This window comes from Orbicella faveolata, unplaced genomic scaffold (genome assembly GCF_042242905.1).
Source record: "Orbicella faveolata isolate gen_17 unplaced genomic scaffold, um_ofav_v1 contig_15, whole genome shotgun sequence".
Lineage (NCBI taxonomy): Eukaryota > Metazoa > Cnidaria > Anthozoa > Scleractinia > Merulinidae > Orbicella > Orbicella faveolata.
Genome location: NW_028301542.1, coordinates 11,689,212 through 11,699,139, shown reverse-complemented (window position 1 = coordinate 11,699,139; position 9,928 = coordinate 11,689,212). Strand labels below are relative to the sequence as shown.

Genomic DNA, 9,928 nt, shown 5'->3' with positions numbered 1-9,928 from the left:
GGAAAACGAAATCAACGAATCAAGTTAGGGAATTAGGTAATAACCAGATATGGGCAGTCATTTTTATTGAGCAAGTGATAGTTAGTGCGTGTGCCGCATTTCGTTCGAATTTGTAAATTTCAGTGTAAGTTATGGGCATTTAAAGTATATGAAAACTCAGACAATCATGGACAAATTGTGTTGGAAAATGCCAAAAGCATGAAATCATAATCGTAATGCCTACAGAATAAGTGTCAACACCCCCATTCCCCCTTCCAATGTTGGAAAATGGTAAAATGCAAACTTGTGTCAGATGAAAGTGTTTTGTCAACATTGCACAGGGGTGGGGAGGGACAAAACGTGTATAGAATGATTTTTTCCAACCCTTGTGACCAAGGTTGTAGTTAGCATCAGAACAACTTGTTTTACACAACAAAAGCAGTGAGGTCTGTATCAAAACAAGGTCAACTCCAGCCTCTCTGCCATCCAAAGGCCAGGTCACTCAGCAGACAACTGTGTAATGATCTATTCGAGGAAAATGCTCAGCGAGTTCTCCCGAGTGTTGCCTCGAGTGTAGCTTTACACAGACTGCTGTATTCAACAACCGTGTTTTGCTGGCGCAAAATTCAAATTTGCCGCGTTTTTGATGTGACTCAACGACTGAAATTCTGACTGAGGGTCCGGACTTATATTTTAAGAGCTACAAAATAAAATTACATTGAAATTAAAATTTTAAGCAAAAATTTTATAAGAAGCTTAATCTCCATAAACGACATAATAACAAAGGACAAGAGCTTTGGCGGGTGTTACTAAAACTAGTAACGGGGAACAGGGAACAGGGAACGGGGAACGGGGAGCTGGGAACGGGAGTCTGGGAATGAGAACACAGCGGTAATCCGCCTGAGAATTCAACATGGCGGACTGAAGGAAAAGAAAAGAGAACAATTTGGGCAAATGTGAGGAAGTGTTACAGTTGTGAAACAATAAAAGATGCGAATGCAGCCATAACACTACTGGGAAAATGCCCTGAAAAAAATCAGGCTCTGAACGCCTTAACGGGATTCGAACCCACGACCTTTGCGTTACCGGTAATAGATGCCTAACATCTTGGACATCTGTTACCATGGAATTCATATACTTGAGCCGAGTATTATGTCCACTGAACATATAGGGCCGAACCCACACACAACCGCTCTCATGTGGCTTTGATAGCACAGTTGGTAGGGCATTGCACCGGTAACGCAAAGGTCGTGGGTTCGAATCCCATTCAGAGCCTGAATTTTTTTCAGGTCATTTTTCCAGTAGTGTTATGGTTGCATTCGCATCTTTTATTCTTTCATTACAGTTGTAAACGTGAGATTTTGCCTTCACTACACAACCGAACTCACTCTAAGGTTGAGGCATGGGCGTGTTGGTCAGTCAGGCCCAAAGTATGTTTTATTTGCGACAATAAGCTTACAACGAAGTGGATAAGAGATACATCAAGTAACGTCCTACATGCGCCAAAGCCGGACACGTAAACCCCGAAAACCTCTTGTTAGGAAAAATAGGGACTGTGTACCCCCGACCGAATGCAGTGGCGCCACCTTTGGGGTTTTAAGGTTGACCTATGAACAACAGAATGAAAAAACAAATCATGTGACGCTAATTACACAATAAAAATAAACCTTATGGGAAAGTGCTAGTAGCAAGGCTGACCGTAGAATGTCACAAGTTTCTCAACCGTCTCTTTTTACAAACGTACTACTCATGAGCCTTTGCGTACTACTCTCCCACCCAGTTCTCCGTTCCGTGTTGGCAAAATATTAATTTATGTCAATAACGATTATCACAAATTACATATTTTGCCTTCACTACACAACCGAACACACTCAAAGGTTGAGGCATGGGCGCGTTGGTCAGCCAGGCCCAAGATAGAAAGCGAAAGGTAGGGCTTGAGCTTACAGAGACAGAGCCTTAGAGACTTCCAGCCTACTGGCAAGAGAATCCTTAACATAAATGTTCTTCGCTGTGACTGAAGCCCAGCGACCATGGCGCTGAAGATTCCTTTCTGAAACACCAGAGCCGGCAGCCAAAGTAGCGCCACCTGACCTGATTTCATTTTCTACTGGCTGTGCCCCCTGATCATGTGCTCAGCACGTTCTTGTTATAGCAGAGTCTGATTGGCACTGTGATAAACAAGGCATGAAATGGGGCCTGGCGAAAAAATCGAATCGGTAGTATCACAAGCTACGTCCCCAATTGGTCAGGCCATAGACATTCTTAAATAGAATTTCAAGCCTTCATAGTCTACTCATATCTTCTCAGTTTGTGCGCGAGCTGTCATATCAATGCGATTTCGAGGACAAGTGACATAAAACATAACTGTCTTTGAACGCGGGTCATCCACTGTCTTCGCATTCGGCAGCGTGGCGGCCTTTCAGAGATCCGCAAGTAAAATAAGAATCCCGAATTTGACGCAATGACATGTTAATTACAGAGAATAACAAGAGGTCATTTGAAAACCCACATAAGCGCCTAATTTACGACAAATTTAAATTGTAATGAACAGGCAGATGTAGTTATATTTGAACGTTAGTTGGCTCGAAGCTTGCGTGAAGCTTGCGTGTTGTCTTTAAATGTAAGACCACATAAGGTTCTTGAAGCTATTAATTGGCTGATTTTGAATAGTAATCTTTATAAAGATGAAGGTATAGTATTAAATCCAGCCTGGGCTAGCGAATATGATACAGAACTTGCACAAGATAAAGATTCTTGTGAACAACCACTACCCTTAAGACCTGAATGCAGCAATGGAGCTACTAGTAGTAGCATGACTAATGATTGCATATTAAGTGATGATGACGAAGACAATTGGAGTGAAGATGAAGCAGAATCCCCAGCAGGTGTTACTGATACCATGCTAACAGCAACTGACTTCCTACAAGATAATGAGCAATCACGTATCTTCAATGTTGCACCTGCTGAAGGAAACATACCTTTAAGTATATTTAAGGATAAGCATTCAGAGGAATTAGCATACCCAGGCATATTTCTTGGTCAGCCATGACAGCAAAGTAAATTTGTACACTACAGTGATGTCTGCAAATCAGAACTTCGTAGGTCAGATAGAAGAGCTGCCATGTGTGTTGAAAATGTATTTTATAAAACAAAAAAGTTACAAATGAAAATTCTTCTAGGTAAATCGAATATTGCTGTACGAAAGTGTAAGGCAAATAACAGAAACCTGACTGCACATCATTTAAAGCAAGAAGGGGCAATAGAGAGGTTAATGCGTTATGATGAAGGGTTTAAATTCCTAAGTGCATTACGAGGGTCTCCTCCGTATTTTGAGAAAGCCAAGAAAGATCTGTTTGCAATGATAAGGCAATTAGGACCAGCTACATTATTTTGTAGTTTTTCAACTGCTGAAACCCAATGGTATCATCTTCTCAGAATAGGCCCTTTGTTGCTAAGCCATCACGTGACCTACTTTTCATAAAATTATGGGCTATAACTTAACGAATGCCAGAAATGGAAAAAGCATGTCAAAAATATCAAAATGGCCAAGTTTGAGGCCCCCATCATCAGAGAATGAGATTTTATGATGGTCTGAGTTTTTGAAAGAATAAGAAGATTCGTATGGGAAAATGTTGCTGGAGAGCAAGACCTTGCTCTCCAGCAACATTTTCCAAACGAATCCTCTAAATTTTCCGAAAATTCAAACTATGGTATAAACTTACTCGTTTTTTCCTGGGGCCTCAAACTTGGCCTCTTTGGTATTTTCGATGTGCTCTTTCCATTTCTGACATTCTTTAAGTTATAGCCCATAATACAAAAATTTTTTAGGAAAAATTTGGTCACGTGACCCCAGCTGCAAAGGGCCTATTCTTGGTCAACTTGTAGACCACAAGATATATAGTGACAGTGAACTTGAAAACCTAAACTGGGAGGATAGATGTAGGCTTATTCAGAGTGATCCTATCACATGTGCAAGACATTTTGATTATCAAGTTAATCAGTTTTTGAACAACTTCCTTTTAAGTTCTGTAGAGCCATTACACAAAATATCAGATTGGTTTTATAGAGTTGAGTACCAACAGCGTGGCTCACCTCATCCACATGTTGATATGGATTGAAAATGCACCAGAATTCAAAGTGCAGAATGACTCAGAGGTGATTGCGTTTCTGGATGAGATAATAACTTGTGAAAAACCCACAGACAATCCTAAATTGCTTAATCTGGTCAACAGACAAGTGCACCGCCATTCTCACACTTGTCGTAAGAATACTAAAAGTGAGTGTAGGTTTAACTTTCCACAGCCTCTTATGAGGCAAACAAAGATTCTTTATCCTCTGGATGCTGACATGCCCCAAAATGAAATAAAAGTGTACAAAGATATGTGGAAATCAATAAAAAATCATCTTGATGATATGAAGGAAGGCGGAGACATTTCATTTGATCAACTACTTTTGAATCTCAATGTTACAGAAGAGAACTATCTACTTGCAGTAAGTTCATCACTTGACACTGCCACAATTTTCTTAAAGAGAAATCCTAATGAGCTGAGAATTAATAACTATAATCCTGCCTGTCTTAGAGCATGGAGAGCTAACATGGATATTCAGTATGTGCTTGATGTGTATGCATGTGCTGTTTATATAGTAAATTACATTTCAAAGGCCCAGAAGGGGATGAGTGATTTGTTACGTGAAGCATGCACTGAGGCCAGAAAAGGGAATACTTCTATTAAACAACAAGTAAGGGATATTGGCAGTAGATTTGTAAATAATGTTGAAATCAGTGCCCAAGAAGCTGTATATATTACACTGCAATTACCCATGAGGTCATCTAGGCAGATTATATTTATAAACACTTCACCTCCCGAAGAGAGAGTTGAACTTCTTAAGCCCCTGAATGATATAAAGGAAATGGATGATGATTGCCAGGAAATTTACACCAGTGGATTGCTTAAGTGATACTGTAAACGGCCAGCCAAACTGGAAAATGTTACTCTTGCGGACTGGGCTGCCTGGTATGATAGAACAGGGAAGCCATATGTAAAGTTGTCCTATGAAATGGATACTGATGGTTTTCCATCAGAACGTTTTGTTGACCATTTTCATAACGATGATAATGAAGGTGATGAAAAGGAATTTAGCAAAGCTAAAAAAAGAAACAAAGCTAGAATTATTAGAAGTGTGTGGTTTAACAAGGAAGCTGAACCTGAAAAGCACTACTGTGAGATTTTGATGCTATTTACATCATGGAGGAATGAGGAAACAGACCTTATTGGCACTTATTCTACTTTCCGAGAGCGGTATAGAGCAATGTCTAAATCTATTGATGAACAAATGAAACAATATGCTGTGTGCAATGAAGACTTTAATCAAATACAACTAGATATGAATGTACTGGAAGAATCTTATGACTCCATAGCACCTTGTAATCAAGATATTGAGCAACAAGACTTAGGTGAAGGCAGCCAGGACTTACATGCTGACTTCAATGAGAATTACAATCTTTCTGATGACATAGGAATACCATCAGCTGATAATACTGAGCCTTTAATATTAAATGAAGTACCAGATGACGAATACCGCCTCGTGGTTCAAACATTGAACAAAGAACAGAAGGAATTTTTTTATCATGTTTTACATATGATCAAAATATCACAAGATCCATTTTACTGCTTTCTCTCCGGAGGAGCTGGTGTAGGAAAATCACATGTCACTAAAGCTTTGTATCAAGCAGCTTTGAAGTATTATAACTCTAGAGCTGGAGAAAGTTTTGCTGAAATCCATGTCCTAATGTTAGCACCAACTGGTAAGGCTGCATATAACATTAAGGGAAATACCATTCACAGTGCACTAGCAATACCAGCTTGTCAATCATTGAAAACCTATAGGCATCTTGACTCTAGTAGACTCAATTCTCTAAGATGTCGCATTGGAATCAAAGTGTCAAACTTATTTTCATAGATGAAATATCAATGGTTGGAAACACAATGTTTAAGAGGCGCCCTCTGTAAATTTTGACTATGGCCATTTGGACCAGAAAAAATTAAATTTCTCAAACTTTCTCAGATGAATGGTCTAGATAAGTGATTCACAAAAATATAGCTTTCAGTTCAATTCGATTCGTATTTTTGCGCTGGGGCCACCATCTTGGTTTTGCCCCTCTGAGAGGGCTTTCAGCGGCCATTTTAGGGCACATTTTTAACAATTTGCCATACAAAGAAAACGATATAAATCTGGGTAAAAACCCTTTATTCGAGACAAGCAAATGTTTCTTGTTACATTGAGAGGCTGTTTTGGCAATTTGATCATCACCTGATTTTTTTGCAGAATTTTAAATTTCTTCCCTTTCGGACTACTCATGAAGCGCCATAAAAAAGGCGAAGTTTAAAGGAAAATATCGCCAAAAGTACATCACTTGAGATCCCAAAACTACCCTCCACTTAAAGAGCAATGTCTCACCTGTAAAAACATGCAATAAAATTTTGGGGCAGTTAAAACTGTAAAATGTTAGAAGAAGAAGTTTAAGCTGTGCTTTTGTCAACAAAGACCGCCGTCCTAATTAGCATGATAACGTGAAAATAATGTTGCACAGAGAAAATAATGATATATTCCACTTACCTCGCGACATGTCGACAACTGGATGTTCCACGATGCCTCATGTTATATTTCCAGTATGTTTCAGCCACATTTTTGGTGATTAGTGTACGAAATCACTCTCAGACATCGCCACGGTTAAGCAGATTTCAACTCTCCGAAGCCCGCTTCATAACATCTATCAATATTATTTATCTTTCATCTCATAAGCCACCGTTGAAAAGAAGTTTAACAATTTGCTGAGATCCTAACTGACCCAGAAGTCTGTTAACAGCCTTTAAAATCCTCCTCTTAATCGAGGATTCTCATCAAGAACTCGTTTAAGCTCAGTTCTGTTTTGATCTGTTGTGCACCCGCCATTATTCCACAGATTGCGTTACATTTGACAAATGCACATTCCAACGGGTAGGGGTAGGGTGGGTAGGAAGTGCAAATGCAACCGACATTAAAGCCATTTTACGCATTTCTGTGGCTAAACTAGTAACTGACTTTCCCAGAATGATTTGAACATGAGCTTCTGCTTGCAGGCTTTTCCTAGTTTATTTTTGCAGGGTAGGTGGGGGTGGGGAGGGGGGGGGGGGGTCATGTATTAAAAAAATAAAGAAAAAAAGAAAACGATAGACAGTAGCAGGTCAAGAGATTATGATCTGTGTATCTTGATCAGCAAGGCCCTATTAGGGGTTTTCAGGATACTGGATATTTGGGTGAAAAATTAATAGCATGCAAGAAATTTAGGGGAAAATTAATGGGGTAGAGCATGTTTAGATCAGATAAAGCGGGACAGTTGTGTCTTTCGCTGCCGGAAGTGCCATCAAATTTTGCAAAAGACAGCAGACTGACGAATAGTGCGCAGGAAGTAATGCTAAGCGACGTTTTATTGAAACTCCTTACATTTTCTTAGCCGTTTCACTTTTGCATCAGAAAAGAAAATGCTTAGAAAATTACTGAAGGGCAGTTAAGGACGGTGCCTTCTTTTTTGTGGGCACACGGTCTGTGCATTACGTAAGGCATGGTTTAAACGCCAGGCGCGCGCTTGGGTTGGAACTAGTGACGTAATTAACTACCCTACCAAGCGTGCATTCTCGTCCCCAGAGCCCACGATCCTTCTGGCCTGCTGCAGGGATCGAGAGCTCTGGGCTGGTCCAACACCGGAAGTCAGCAATTCACGGACTTCCCATCAAATCTGGCAAATCTGATTGGCTGAGAATACGAAACGAATACTCTGCGTATGCTCAGAAAATCGGGCGGGTCAGGCCAGAGCTCTCGATTCCTGCCGCGGGCCAGACGGATCGTGGATTCTGGGGACAAGAATGACCAGGCCTGCGACTTGTGGCCGAAACAAATTTCGCACTAAAATTACGAGCCTGTACTAAAACCGGGATTACCAGAAAAGCAGCATATCGCTAAGCACTAACTGTGAACGGCTTCTAGCTGAAAAACTAGCTTTTATCGTATCCGTAGAAAAAATCATACTAAAATTCAACTGTAGATGGCATAATGCGCGCGCAAACCAACTGCGAGAGACGTCAATGTTTAACATACTTGGGAAGTAACGGGAAAAAATGTAACGGAAACCGACAAAGTTTTCGAAAGGATGAAACAACTCATTTAACTTTTTGAAAAAGGGGTGATTACAGCTACATTTTATGGTATGAATTGGAAGTGGCAAGCCTATTCAACAATGCAGTAGTTTTTGGCTGTGAGGAAAAGTTATGTAGACTGTACTTTGGCTAAGCCAGAGGAGTGCTGTCCAGGGACGCTCAAAGCGCTGTTGCGACGATTCTGTTATTAAATACATATTAAAAGTGGTTTTTATGTTACCACTTACCACGTAGTTTAAAGAGGTTTTTTAATATGTTTAGTTTTCTGCATGTAAAGGCGAACCTTAGGAGAATCTGTGAAGAAATATCTTTACCTTTTTTTCAGAAAAATGCTACCGTCAACAGTAGCTAATTATCTCGGAAAAATTAATGACTACCCCAGTTTTCTTTGTGGATTCTAATAACCCTGGCTAAGATCTACTTTTTCCACGTTTTCTTAATCTGGCAGAAACACGTCTGTATTTTGTAAGCACAATTCGTTATTAGCCTGAGGCACCCCACAGCCGCTAATGTCGTTCAGTTCTGTGATGGAGCACAGCTTCATGTCTGCACAAGACTAGTTTTCAACCCTATGCAGGGCGCTTTAAAATACCCGCATCTATCAAGCGAAGCACTAATCCTGACGCTTAGCTTTTCAAAGATATTATAGATGCGTTTGAGGCACACAAGTTGAATGAGTCATGAGCAATTGGATGAGTTAACTGACAATTGTCAAAAATATCTGCAGTTTGATTCTCAGCGGCTGGTGTGTCTTCTTGGAGGACTTTCTCCTGTCTGTTTGTGAGCTTTGAAGCCATTCTCGAGAGGAAGGATTAAACGTGGCAAGGAGTCAGGAACTCATCACAGGTGAACCGCCTAATTCTGGCCTGATCTTTTGAGCGCCTCATCTTTTGTGCTACAGTAATTGCTTCGACTTTTATGGCCGTCTCCTGACCCGAGAAAAACTTTTCTTCAAGGTAGTTTTTTTCTGTTTTTCATTGAAACGAGTGGCCTTTTTCGTCACTTTCAGGGCCCAGCCTTTAGGTTTAATTTCTTCAACAGGGGCTGGAAGAGTAGAATTTGCTAGGACAGGGTGAACACCACAATTGTCGCTATATCATATTTTAGCCTTGTCAAATAGGGTTTCTCTTTCAGGAACAAGTCAACATGAACCATGCTGTAAATTGCTCTTCAGTACTTTTCTGAGCATTTCCTTATCTGAGGCAAAAGCGGAACCGCTTAGAAAAAGGAGATCCAATAAAACGCCGCTTATCACTACTTCTTGCGCACTACTTGTCAGTCTGTTGCCTTTCGCAGCATTTGATGGCATTTGGGGCAGCGAAAGACACAAGTATAATGCTAAAGAACAACAACACACAAAAAAAAAAAAACAAGTAAGAGGCTTTTTATTGGAGTTCTATCCGTATTCTATTTGTAATAAATGAAAATTCTCGTCAAAAACTAATGGCTGTCAATGAGATTAGGATAGTTCTTTACAAATATAGTGTGGAATGTTGCGCCTTGATCTCCTTAATTTGCAGACACAAAGGTTGTCATGTAAGAAATTCGTGTTAAACGGTACAGAATTTGGGACACATTTAATTCTCTGTTTGTTCTCCAGCCCCGTCTTTATCTATCTATTCAGTGTAACAAGCGTGGGCTTCGAAATTACTAACAAGGAGCTGCGTTGCCTAACCTCAAAACCCCTAAAATCCGATACAAAACTTTCATATTCCACCGTGATATAAGTACTAAGAGTCCAGAATAAATGCTTA

The 9,928-nt window shown here is 40.2% G+C and overlaps 1 pseudogene; it reads left to right on the top strand.

Moving 5' to 3' along the window:
- The first annotated feature begins 2,168 nt into the window (after positions 1–2,168).
- LOC149113546 (uncharacterized) lies at positions 2,169–3,460 on the top strand (annotated as a pseudogene).
- Positions 3,461–9,928: the final 6,468 nt, after the last annotated feature.